Source organism: Strix aluco, chromosome 27 (assembly GCF_031877795.1).
Source record: "Strix aluco isolate bStrAlu1 chromosome 27, bStrAlu1.hap1, whole genome shotgun sequence".
NCBI lineage: Eukaryota > Metazoa > Chordata > Aves > Strigiformes > Strigidae > Strix > Strix aluco.
In genome coordinates this window covers 7,118,403-7,131,550 of record NC_133957.1, presented here as the reverse complement: position 1 = coordinate 7,131,550, position 13,148 = coordinate 7,118,403, and the positions used below count along the sequence as shown (strand labels likewise).

At 59.7% G+C, this 13,148-nt stretch overlaps 1 pseudogene; it reads left to right on the top strand.

Moving 5' to 3' along the window:
- Positions 1-214: 214 nt before the first annotated feature.
- LOC141915856 (antigen WC1.1-like) lies at positions 215-10,672 on the top strand (annotated as a pseudogene).
- Positions 10,673-13,148: the final 2,476 nt, after the last annotated feature.

The following is a 13,148-nucleotide window of genomic DNA, read 5'->3' as shown; positions in this document are numbered from 1 at the left end:
CCACTACAACTGACCCTGTCCTGTGACGCCCCACTGCCACAGTGACGTGTCACCTGCAGCGGAGCCATCCCTCATATATGGTCATGAATGGCACTGGAGAAGTTCATTGGAGGGCTGGGCTGTGTCGGAGGGGAGATAGGTCCCGATAATGTCTAAAAAGGGGCTGCTGCTTTGATTGGCTCTTCCTGTAGCTGGGCTGGCATCAGCAGAGACATATTGCCCTCCCGTCGTCATTGTCCCCACGAGTTCCCAGGAGCTGTGGCAGGGAGTGTGGCACAGCAGGGATGTGCAGGCAGGGCAGGAGGCTCAGGATGGGCACAGAGGGACTCCTGTCCCCTCAGATGCTGTGGCTGCTCCTCTGGATACAACTGTGCAGGGGTAAGTGCCATCTCCCTTGTCCCACAGCACAGGGCCAACAGGTACCAGCGTGGTCATTGGGATCTATCAGGGAATGGGGATTCTTTGCAGGTGCCACTGAGACGAGGGGCAAAAGGTGCTCAAGTCCCTGGACCCTGTGCCCACCTGGGTGGGAGAGAGTATCATCTCCTTCTCCAGCTGCTGCTGTTTAGGGCACCCTGTGCATGGCTGCAATCAGAGATACCCTGTGCTGGGGTACCTTTTGGGACCCCCTGTTCCCTAGCACTGAGCCTCTGGAGCTGGTGGTGGCCTAGTGGGTGATGGAAGCACTCAGAGATCCCCCCAGGGCACTGCCAATCTCTCGGGTACCCTGAAGGGTTTGTGTGCTGTTCCCTGCCCCCTTGTTCCAGGGATCCCTGACCCCACAGGGACAGTTTGTACCCCACCGAGGGAAGGGGACTGGAGCATCTACTGTAGGGGGACATCTTGCCTGGAGGTCTGGCCCAGTGCAGGGAAAGGGCTGACACCAGGGGTGAGGAGGGGATGTGGGTGCAGGGACATTCTGGATCCTCTCAGTGGGGACAAGGAAAGCCCTGGGCTTGGGGGTGGGTTTGGATGGTGCTGGGGCAGGCAGTTTGCATGGGAAGCTGCAGGCCTGGGTACATGGGGCTGTTCAGGGGGTGCTGGGGAGGAGAAGGTGCCGAGTGCAAGGCTGGGCAGTGTGTGGGTGGCCATGGGCAAGAGGGCGGTAGCCATTGGGCTGTGAAAAGATGCCTTGTGTGGTGGGATGGTAAATGACCCAGCAGGGTTACATCTGGGAACCCACAGCATTGCACAGCCCATGAGGATAGAAGGGTCCCCTGAAGTGCCCTGGGGACAGCCTGGAGGGGAGTGGGCTCCCACCCTGGTACCTCTGACTCTACCCTGGCATGGAGTTCCTTGAGAGCGACAGTGCTGGGGCTTGGTGCTCTCCTGACCCAGTTCATGTTGGTGTTTGAAGGTGCTGTGGAGGTGAGGCTGGCAGACGGCAGCAGTCGCTGTGCTGGGAGAGTGGAGGTGAAACAACAGGGCCAGTGGGGGACCGTGTGTGGTTACTCATGGGACATGACTGATGCAGCAGTGGTTTGTAAGCAGCTGGGCTGTGGGTCTGCTGTTGGAGCTCCTCAGTACGGACACTTTGGGCCAGGATCTGGCCACATTTGGATGGTTGATGTTGGGTGTAAAGGCACCGAATCTGCCCTGTCTGACTGCACACACAGCGGATGGGGTGAAAATTTCTGTGATCATTCTGAGGACGCTGGAGTGATGTGTTCAGGTAAGGGGACAAGCTATTCTCCATCTCTGGGGTTGGGATTGTGGAAGGAACCAGGCTGTGCCCTCAGGGATCAACCGTCAGGCACCAGAGCATTGCCCAATGTGGCTGGTCACACTGCTGAGCTGGCACTGTCATTACTGGTGTCCCCAGTCCCTGGGGAAAGGCCAGTAGGAACCTGCCCAGGGTTGCCCTTACCGTGCCTGGCCCCTGAGTTGCGCAGATGAACCCTCCATCTCTGCCCTGCATTGTCTGTTGATTCCCATCTTTCTCCTCCTGTTCACCCAGGACCTGTCTATCGGTGCTGAGGGCAAGGTGCCCCCATGCCAGAGGCACCACAAGTGACTCATGTGGCCACCCACAGTCCTGGCCAAGGGCATGAGATGGATAGATGCTGTTGGGTTGTGCCTCCAAGTAGACACGTGTCCCTTGACTGAAGCAAAGGGGTTGCTTGTAGAGGAGAAGCACTGGACTTGGGCAGAAGAGCAGGGTGGCACGTGGCACCTCGTTCCTCTCCCAGGTCACCCCATGAGAGCCTGAGCATGGGGACATGGCCCCGTCCAGGCAGTGCTGACCTGCTGCCCAGCTTCTCCTGCCTGCCTCAGCCCCTGGCTGCTCGGTACCACGGGGGATTTGTCAGCACTTACTGTCTCTGCTCTGTGCCTGCCCTTGCACCAGGAGCTCGTGTAAGCCCAGGGCTGCTCTTCTGTCCACTCTTCTGCCTTCTGCGAGCCATGGGCAGGGACATGCATGCCCAGCAGTGCACTCTGGCTGAGGCTGAGAACCTCTTTCCTGGGTGGGCACCTGAGCAGTACATCCTCACTGTACTTTTGCCCTGTGACACGTTCTATCCCCCAGCAGTGCCCCAACAGCTCAAGACCTCTGTGGAAACAAGGTGGGCTTCTCGTGCCACCAAGGGGTTCCTCACGCCTGACCCTGAGCTCAGTGGGACAGAGGAAGCTGCACCACCCAACAGTGCCTGTGCCCTTTTCCCTCAACCCCAAGAGCTTTGGGTGTGACAGTGCCCAGGGACCAGTACTGGGCAGCCCAAGTTCTCTGGGGCAGCAGCAGTTTCTCTGAGAGATTCCTGTGGCTGTGGCTGTTGGGAGAGAAGCAAGCCCACAAGTTCTGTGCCGATTTCCGAGGAGCAGCAGGCTGGGGGCTGATGTGTTTTTGCCATCAGCACCCCCTGAGAGCAGCCGGGCATGTCGTAGGGCTTTTTGCCTGTGGCCACCTTGGAGATCAGTCAGGGTATTGCCAGAGGGCTGTGGGAACTCTCAGGGGTCTTTGGTTGCTCCAGACTCTCTCCAGCTGCTCTAAGGGGACAGCCCCTCCTGAGGATGTATAGTGATCCATGAGGAGGACCTTTGGAAAACTGTCTGTGACTCACACTTTGGTCCCAAAGGCACCCACATGGTTTGCAGGGTGTGCTGTGGGTCTGTCACAGACACATAAGCTTGAGTGCCTGTTGTGCTTTGAACTCAGCTGGCAACCAATCACTACGTGGCCAGACTTTCACCTCCCCCTCCCCTTTCCCCGGTGAAATAGTGGAGACACAAAAAGAAGAAAATTCATAGGTTGAATAAAAAAAAAGATTTACTAAAAGTAACAAGAAAACATCAGTAATAGTAGTGAGTCCAAAGACGTGTAAAATGCAGCAGTGGCTTACCGAGCATGGCGATAGGTATGCAGCCCACCCCCCAGCAGTAATCTGACTGCACCAGAAAATCCCGCAAAACCGCATAGAGCGCACTAGAGAGAGCCCTCATCCGCCTATATACCCTGAGCATGACGTCACATGGTATGAAATACTCCAATGGTTGATCGGGATCCGACCCTCTAGCTGTTCTCCCTCTCAGCCCAAGGGAATATAAATCTATCCTGGCCAAAACCCGGAATGTGCTGTGACGGTGTAGCGAAGGGGTGCAAGGGAGCCTGGATGTGTTTGTGTCACCAACACTCCACCAGCAGCTTCCTCTGGGATGTGCAATGGGTGAATTGGTCACGGCTTGCTCAGAGGTGATGTGGGATGTGGAATTGTAAGTGCCAATGGCTCTGGGAACTCCCAACTGTTTTGGGTTTTTTGCAGGATTTGTCCGTCTGGTGGAAGGGAAGAGCCGCTGCTCAGGACGTGTGCAGATCCATGACGGGGACCAGTGGAAAACTGTCTGTGCTTCCCACTTTGGTCCCAAAGCTGCTGACGTGCTCTGCAGGGAGTTGCAGTGCGGCGCAGCCCTGCCTGTCCCCGGGGGAAGTCCCTTTGGAGAAGGGGTGGGTCCCATCTGGGATGGAGAGCTGCAGTGTGTGGGGAATGAATCCCTCCTCGCCTCCTGCCCCAAGGGGTCGCCCAGGGACCAGCCCTGCACCCACGCAAACAGCGCTGTTGTCACCTGCACACGTAAGGACTCAGGGAGGGGTGCTGAACACTGGGGCTGTGCTGGGGACTGGGTAACAGAGCAAGGGCTGTGCTGGGCCGGGGGTGAGGGCAGGAGGGGTGGATGGTGTTGTCTGCAGCATGAAAATAGTGCAGGAGGAAAACAAGGGCATGTTGTCCCTCTGGCCTCTCTGCCAGCTACGGAGGGTACAAGAGCACCAATCCACCCTCTTTCCTCCTCCTCTCTCCCCAGAGTACACAGGGTTCAGGCTGGTGAATGGCAGCACAGTGTGTGCAGGGAGGGTGGAGGTCCAGGTGCTGGGGACCTGGGGGACCCTCTGTGCGTCCCGCTGGGATCTCTCGGATGCCCACGTTCTCTGTCGGCAACTCAACTGCGGGTTTGCTGAGTCCATTCCTGGAGGAGAGCATTTTGGGAGAGAGAGTGGCCCTGTCTGGAGAGACTCATTCCACTGTGACGGGACTGAAGCCCACCTGCAGCAGTGCCCAGTGACCACCCTGGGGGCCTCACCGTGCTCCCAAGGGAACACTGCTGCTGTCATTTGCTCAGGTGAGTGCCAGAAGAATGCTGCATTAAATCCATTTGTCATTTGTGTGCAACATGACCACCCAGAGCAGGGCTCCCGTGGCCATACCAGGCTGACTTTCTCCCCGGAGAAACCCTGGCTTCCCCAGGAGCCATCTGGAGGTTTTTCCCTGCTCAGAGTGAGCGCTCCACTTTGGGAGAGCTGAGGACTGAACGGAGGCAGGCATCTGGCCCTAGGGCAGTGGCTTCGGCCCCAGTGCCACCGCCAGGCCTGGGCTCCTCTGTTCTCGTACTGTGCAAGTAGCTTGAGACAGGACTGCAGGGCTCTGTCCCATCCCTCTGACTGCAGACACCCACATCCCATCCCCACAGAGCCTCATCCCACCACCCAGCAGGAGCTGCCTGGGTGCCCCCAGCAGCAGCAGACCTGGGTGTGAGCTGCAGAGAGGGCCCAGGCTTTACCTTCGCTTCTCCTCAGCACAAGGCTCAATCTTGTCCAGTTTGGTGGGGAAATCCCCCCTTGCCCCCCTCCCTGAAGGGTGCCATGCTCCCAGTGCCGCCCATGGCTGTGGCATCTCTGCTCTCCCCAGGCTCGGCCAGGTTTGGATCCCTGCGGCTGGTGGACGGAGGGAGCCGCTGCGATGGACGAGTGGAGATCTTCCAGGATGGGGCGTGGGGCAGAGTCCTGGATGACCAGTGGGACGTGAATGAGGCCAGCGTGGTGTGCCGGCAGCTGCGGTGCGGGGAGGCCGGGACAGCCTACAACCCCCCAAAGCCTGAGCGAGGGACGGGCCCCGTGGGGCTGCGAGGGGTGCGGTGCGCAGGGCATGAGGCCAACCTGAGTCTCTGCAACACCTCCCTGCCTGAGAGCGTGCTGGCGGCAGGGGTTGTGGAGGACGTGGGAGTCATTTGTGGGGGTGAGTGGCACTGTGCAGGCTCCCCAGGTGATGGTCTGTGCAGGCAGACAGTCCCTGGCAGCAACTGGGGTTTGTACCCACTGCAGGGAGTCAGTGGCTCCGGCTGGTGAATGGGGCCGGGCGCTGCGCAGGGAGAGTGGAGATCTACTACCAGGGCATGTGGGGGACTGTCTGCGACGATGGCTGGGACCTGTCTGATGCCACCGTTGTCTGCCACCAGCTGGGCTGCGGAGGGGCAGTAGAGGCAGCCGGCTCTGCTCGGTTTGGGGAAGGCTCCGGGCAGATCTGGCTGGATGGTGTGAACTGTTCTGGGACTGAAGCTGCTCTCTGGGACTGCCCGGCTGGGCCCTGGGGGCAGCACGACTGCAGGCACAAAGAGGATGCGGGAGTCATCTGCTCAGGTCTGTGCCAGGAGCTGTGGTGGGAGCCTGGTTCCTGGGGAGGCCAGGACGTGGGGAGAGCCGGGCATGGCTGAGGCTGTCCCTGGCTGCCCCTGAGCTCCTGCCCGAGAACATCTTGTGGACACACATGCATGGGCACCCTCAGTCCCACTGGGGATCCTGGGGAGCTCAGCCATCCCCGAGGGTTAGTGGGAAGGGCAGGGGTGTCTGTCCATCAGGGACTTCTCTCTGCCCCTGGGTGCAAAGGGGATGTGTTGGCCCTGCCCAGCGGAGGGCCTGGGGATGCAGAGGTGTCCTGGCTCCCACAACCCCAGGGCAGCCTGTTCCCCCTTTGGGGTCTTTTCCTCCCAGATTTCGTGGCCCTGAGGCTGGAGAACAGTGACGGCTGCTCTGGGCGTCTACGGGTTTTCTACAACGGGACATGGGGGAGCGTTTGCTCCAACTCGATGACTCTCAACACGGTGATGCTGGTGTGTAAGGAGCTGGGCTGTGGGGATGGAGGATCCCTGGAAAGACGCCAGCCCTCTGGTAGGGAGTCTGGCCCTGCCTGGCTGGATCGCGTGCAGTGTGGGGAGAGAAACAGCTCCTTCTGGCAGTGTCCCTCCACTCCCTGGAACCCACAGTCATGCCAAGACCTGCGAGAGGAGACCAACATCACCTGCAACGGTAACTCTGATCCTCCCGGGTACTCATGTCACCTCAGATCCTGCTCCCTGCTGGCCATGGCCAAGCACAGATAAAGAGCTTGGAGGGGCTTTCCCTTTCCATGTCAGACCCTTCTGCTGCCAGTGGCACAAACATGACCACAACCACACATGTCCAGCAGCAGTTGCAACCCAGGTTGCCAGCAGCACCTGGGGGAGGCAGAGGCATCTCCAGGTGAGGTCTCAGAAGAGACCAGACAGGTTTCAGAAGAGCCTCCCCTCCATAGACAAGCTACTGCTGTGCTGTGAACCAGGGAGCTCTTGGGGCTGAGCACTCGGGGTCCCCCCACAGTCCTGTGCGTGTCCCTGGATGACCGTAGTTCAGTTGCTGCCATAACCAAGATGGTACAGGAAAGCACAAGCAGAGCTCAGCCCTGCTCTCGCCTGAATGGTCCTCCAAACCAGCCCCTTCACCACAGTGTTTCCTTCTTCAGGAGGACGCCCAGAAATGCCCCTGACCCCGTTGGCCCCGTGCCCCAACTCCACGAGCTGCACAGGTAAAGATTTGCCCCTCTGTGTCTGGCAGGGCTCTGCCTGCTGTCCTGGTGCCATGGGAGGTCTTTGCCTTCTCCAGCCAGGGAGAAGATTCGTGCCATGGGCGGTGAGGACGGGTGCTCGGGCAGAGTGGAGGTCTGGCACCGTGGCTCCTGGGGGACGGTGTGTGACGACTCCTGGGACATGCAGGATGCGGAAGTGGCGTGCAGGCAGCTGGGCTGTGGCCCTGCGGTGTCTGCCCTGCGTGAGGCTGCATTTGGGATGGGGATGGGCCCCATCTGGCTGGAACAGGTGGCGTGCCAGGGGACGGAGCCGTCCCTGCAGGACTGCTGGGCCCGGCCTGGGGACAGCGGTGCTTGCCGGCATAAGGAAGATGCTGCCGTGCACTGCTCAGGTGAGTGGCAGGGCTGGGACCCCTTGGTCAGGCATTGGCAGGGAGCTGGGGAAGACCTTCAGTGCACGAGGTCCTGACATAGTCCCGACCTCCCATGAGCAAGAATGTTCCTGCAGAGTGCAGGAGGCTGGTGCCAGTCAGGGAGCAGCCTCGTTGAACTGGATGTCCTTTGGCCACTCCCCATGGGGCCCTGCAGTCCCAGGGCTATCTCCGGGCTGCCTGTGCCTTCCTGCCTGCCACCCAGAGCAGAGGTGCTGGGCGCTGCCCTGGCCTCTCTTTCAGGCACTACAGGAGGGGCAATTTGGGTTGGATGTGTCAGGGACATCTACAGACACCCCCATGGTGTGCTGGGGACGAGGCTCCCCCCTCCCCGCATACCCATTGTCTCAGCCCTGCTCTCTTTTTCCTCCTCTGCAGCTACACCCAGGTTGGCAACATCCCCACCCCAAGCAGGTAAGTTGTCCTCCCCCTTGGGCTGGGTATCCCCAGGGACAGGCTGTGACTCACAGATGGATGGAAGGGGCTCCTTGCTGGGGTGTGAAAGTCTCTGGAGAAGGCACTGGGGTGGTGGGAGGGTGTGAGGAAGAGTTGTCATTTCGTCAGCAAGGTGGAAGCTTCCCCAACACTCATTCCTGGGGCCCTCCAGCCTCTGCTGCCTTGTGTGATGGGGTCAGGACTGGTGCTGCCTCCACCTCTCCCAGGCCTGGTGCTGCCCCTTCCATTTTCTCTCTCCTGCAGTTCCCACCCGAGGCCGTCAGACCAGCAGCGGGAGAGTCTCAGTGCCCGTCATCATCTGCATCATCCTGGGGGCCCTTCTCTGCCTGCTCCTGGCCCTCTTGGCTGGGCAAGTGCTGAGCACCAGGGCTGGGAGCAGAGGTGGGTCCTTCCCCAGAGGTCCCAGGGGGAGATACCTCCTGGAAGGACGGTGTGGTGCTGCAGGGGGGTGTCAGCGAGGGTTGTCAGTGAGAGGCACAGGCAGAGTGGGGAGATGAGAATGTGTGCTGCCACCTTCACATGTGCTGCCCCACTGAGTGCCTGTCCATGGGCCACGAGCAGCAAGGGCTGGAGAGAACCCAGAGGTGGGGGGAGCTAGTGATGGGGCGAGGAGAGATATGGCAGAGTGGGGATGGCCAAGACTGGCAGTGCTCTAGGTAGTGCTGGAGAGGGCTCTGGGGCAAGGGAGATGCTAGGAGGAGTGCGGGGCAGCAGGGTCCATCACCGTGGTGTCAGGCCCCAAGCCTGTCCCTCAGCCCATGCCTGCCCACCCCCAGGACAGGGGCCCTACTATGGACCCATGGGGCAGACAGGGGCAAGCTCCAGGTGCAGAGGAAGTGTGGGATCTGCTCCAGGGTGAGATAAGTGGGGCATGATCCAGGGGCCAGAGGGGCATGAGCACTGTCTTCAAAGGGATGATGCGAGGGTGACGCTGCCCCAGAGGATCTCCACAGCGATGTTGCCCTCACGGGGGATGTGGCAGCCGTGCCTGGGCAGCACAGTGGGGCTGTGCTCTCAGAGCAGTCCTGGGCTGGCCCATGGCACTGGTTTGGGGGATCACAGTGTGATCCCATGGCCCCTCTGCCTGTCCCTGTGCCAGCCCTGCTTCTGTCCCCAGGCTCCAGGAGAGCTCAGGAGCCCTTCCTTGAGGCTTTGTATGAGGAGATTGGTTACAACTCAGCTTTGGAGAAGCAGGCCAGGTTTGGTCACTCAGGTGGGTGTGGGTACTCCCTGGAGGCACATCTGCAGGACCCTTTCCCCTAGCCCCAACCCAGAGCTGATCCCCTGAAGCCCTCCCAGTCCAGGGTCCCTCTGGTGCTTGGAGCATGGGGTCTGTGGGGAGAGCATCCAGGTCCTGGGCCCAAGAGAGAAGCTTTCTACCAGTCATCTCTGACTGTCCCAGCTGGACAGCCCCTTTATTCCTGCCCCTGCACCCCATGTGGCACCCGAGGAGTGAGGGAAGGGGCTGTCCTAGGGCAACTCTGGAGCAAATTTGGGACAGGGTTTGTGCTGGGGGAGCAGGGTGAATTCCCAGCCCTCCTCCCCATGCAGCCCCAGCTCTGTGGGTCTCCCTTCCCCAGTAGCCCTGACCATGAGCCAGGTCAGTGGGGCTTGCTCCATAACACCCGCTGTGCTGCTCTCCAGGCTCCTCTTCAGAGCAGTCCCTGACCCAGCTACAGCCCTACCCTGGGGTCAGCGAGGAGGAGGATGGTCTGGGATCAGCACCAGGTAACGGAGGCAGGAAGGGGTTGATCTCCCTGCAGACATGTGATGGACAGAGGAGTCACTGAGTGTCACCATTGGAGATGGGGAGGACATGGGCATCTCCTGTGGTGCTGGCAAGCCCAGTGACTCAGCCCTGTGTCCCTGCGCACCCTCCTGTCCTCTGCTCCGCAGGACGTATCTTCTCACTGTCACCAGCTCCCCTCTCCTTTCAGATGTCCTTGTCCTGCCCAGAGATCACCCAGAAGATGGCTACGATGATGCCAGAGAGGTTTCTGATCCGGGGGAGGGAGAGTGGGAAATGCCCAGGATGCCAGAGGAGGGAGCAGGCCCCAGGGATGCACCCAGAGGTGAGAGGGAAAGACAGTGCTGCCTGTCCCTAGGGTGCCATCCCTGGTCCCCCCCAAGTCACTACTGTACTGAGGCCCAAACCTCCTGGGAAGGGGGAACCTGCCCCAGGAGTTTTCCTTGAAAGGCCTGGAGGTGGGAGAAGGAGCTGAATGTGGTGAGGAGCAGGGAGGATGGTGGGGTACAGCAACCAAGAAGTGAACTGAAATGTCCGCCCTTGCTGCTTGCAGGGGTCACCCCACACTCCCAGAGAAGTGCCGAGGTCCCTGGAGCTGAAGGAGACACCTCGTCCCTGTCCCCGGGGAGCATGGGCTATGATGATGCTGAAGAGGTGTCTGTGGCACATCCCCATGAGGACACAACAGCTGTGACACTGTAGCTTGGTGCACAACAGTCCCTGAGCCCCAGGCCAGGAGAGCCCAGCCCTGCCCTGCAGCTGGGTGCAGCTGGGAGGGAGGAGAGGTCTGTGCAGCTGGGAGAGCCGTGAGCACCGGGGAACCGACTCCCTTGACCCATGGGCAGCAGAAATCACCTGGAGTTTCCTCTATTTTTATTCCCATTTTTATGCTGTGCATCCTTATTTGTTCTTATTAAAAGTCTCTGGGGGCTTTGACCCAGAGCATCTCCTTGCCTGCCAGGTGTCAGGGCATCATCCTGAGGCTGGTCAGGGGAGCAGAGAACAAAGACACAGTGGTAGGGAAGCGCCATGTCTCAGGGACAGCAGACTCAGGGTCAGGCTGTTGGGCTGCGAGAGCCCATGGACCCTGGGGAATAATCTTAGTGACAGAAATATTTCCATCCTGCTGGCCACAGGCAGTTTCTAGTCAAAATGCCTCTATGGTAGGTCCCGTGATATACCCTGGTGGGAGCACCCATCTCCTCACTTGAGGGTTCCAGCTGCTTTTTCCCCCAGGCCCTGCCTGGGCCACGCTGGTCCCACAGTGCAGAGGCCATGACAGAGCTGCCATGTCAGGGGAAGCCCTGGGCTTTTGGCTCACAGAAGTGAGCCTAAGGTGACCACAGGGCCCCTGAACACCCCAGCCAGACCAGGGAGGATCGTGGCCTGTGGATTATCTCCCCCAGTACTTAGGAGGCAGCTCTACTCCCCAGTGCCACAGCACAGAGTGCAGAGCCATTTTCTGGACACATGGGGCTGGGATTCCCTCTCCTCACGCTCTACCAGGACCCGTCTCCATGGGTTGTTCCTGCTGCTTTGCAGACCTGTGGCAGCCCTGGTCCCCCCTCCTCCTGCTCCTGGACGAGCTCCTGGCCTGGGGAAGGGCCCATCCAGGCGGCTGCTCATGTGGGCACATTTCCATGGCAGTGGAAATTTTGCATCCCTCCACTAAAACAGGTGCTGTTGAGAGCTGAGCCAGGGTCCCTCTCCCTCAGCTGGGGTTTCACCTGCCCCAGTGCCCATGGGCAGAGAATCCTCTCATGCAGGAGCCAGGCTGGGAGAAGAGTTTGACACCTGCGCAGGACCTGGCGCCCAAACTGACAAACTGCCCTCCCTGCTGCCGCTGGTGGGTCTCCACACCCTGCCAGCTCTTCTCCAACAGGCTTCTCTGCCACGGGCTGGAATGTGCGTTGGGTGTCTGTGGCAGGATTCCCTGTGGGGAGCACCTGAAAGCTCTGCAGCCTTGCAAACAGCAGGATCTGGCCCTGGAGCAGAAGTGGGGAGGAGGCAGATGTTGGCAACATCCTCTCCTATTGCAGTGTTGCCCCATTCCCTGCTGGGAGCTTCTCCACCCCTGGGTGACCCTGGGGGTAGCTGGGGGGAGCTGGGGGGAGATGAGGTTCACACATCCCTCTGCCCCACACCTGGAAGCCTTCTTGCTGGCAGCCCCCATGGGAGACCAGAGTTCCCAGGGCAAGACCCCCACGCTGATGGGTGACGTACATGGACATTGCAAACACAGCCTCCATCCCCTGCAAAACTCCCACTGGGATAAGCTCCAGCCCTGCATCTCAGAGAAATAAGGTCTAAAAGTGAAGTAAAGAAGAAGAAGGGAGTGTTATCTTCTGGACACAAGATGGTGGACACCTATGGGCAGTATGGACTCAAGGTGCCCCAAGTGGGGACTGTGGAGAAGAGCCCAGTGCCTGTTCCATGCCACCTCCCCACCAACTCTGCCCTCCCACAGGTATAATATCTCTCCCTTACTCTGGCAGCTGGTAGAGTTTTGCCTCTTCCTTCTTGGAGAAAGAAGCCCCAGGCCTGGGTATGCTGCAGGGGGCAACACCCCTGAGCAGAAGGAACCTGTTTCATGGCATTTGGGGACCTGAACAGTCTGGCCCTGATGGCTGGATCCATTCTCTGCAGCCAAGCAGGATTGTCACTGTGCCCCAGAGCTGTGGGTGCTCCTGCAGCTTCTGAGAACTTACCTGAGGGGGGTCGCAGTGAGACCCCAACCCTCAGCACTGCAGCCCCACACTGGGCAGAGCTCAGCTGTAGAAAGCCCATGGGAGACCAGCCTTATTTCTCTGAGTTTGGGCTCACCATGCCCAGGGGCTGAGCACCCTGAAGTGAAAGTCCATGTCTCACACCCCAATTTAGTTGCCAGTGTCTTGCTGGGGAAGCAGCTGAGGCACCATCTCCTGGCTATCGCCGCCTCTGCGTGGCTGTGGACAGACCTGTGCCTCTCCGATCCCACCAACACAGGTTGGACGGAGACACCAAACACCCCAGGAACAAGAAGTGGGCACTGGCCATACCAGTCCCCCCTTGGCAGGGCTGTGCCTGACCTCAGCCTCTCTGGGTTCCCTGAGCTGAGGCTCTGCTCAAACCAGTGGTGATGGTGGAAGGAGAAGGACCTAGAGACAGGGTCGGGGTAAGAAATCTGCTCCAGCTGGGAGTCCCACAGTCCTGCTAGGCTCATCCAACTCAGACCCTGCTACCTGCTGGCACAGAGGAGGCTTCCCATGTGGTATGCGATCTCCGCCTGGAGGAAGGACAATCTCAGACCCTCACCCCTGGAAATCACCAGGGCAGTGTGTCCCTGGTCCCAAAGGACACCTGGGCTGGACCAGCACACTCAAAACACATCTCTCAGTGCAGCCAGAAATGATTCCTAGCGTGCTGCTG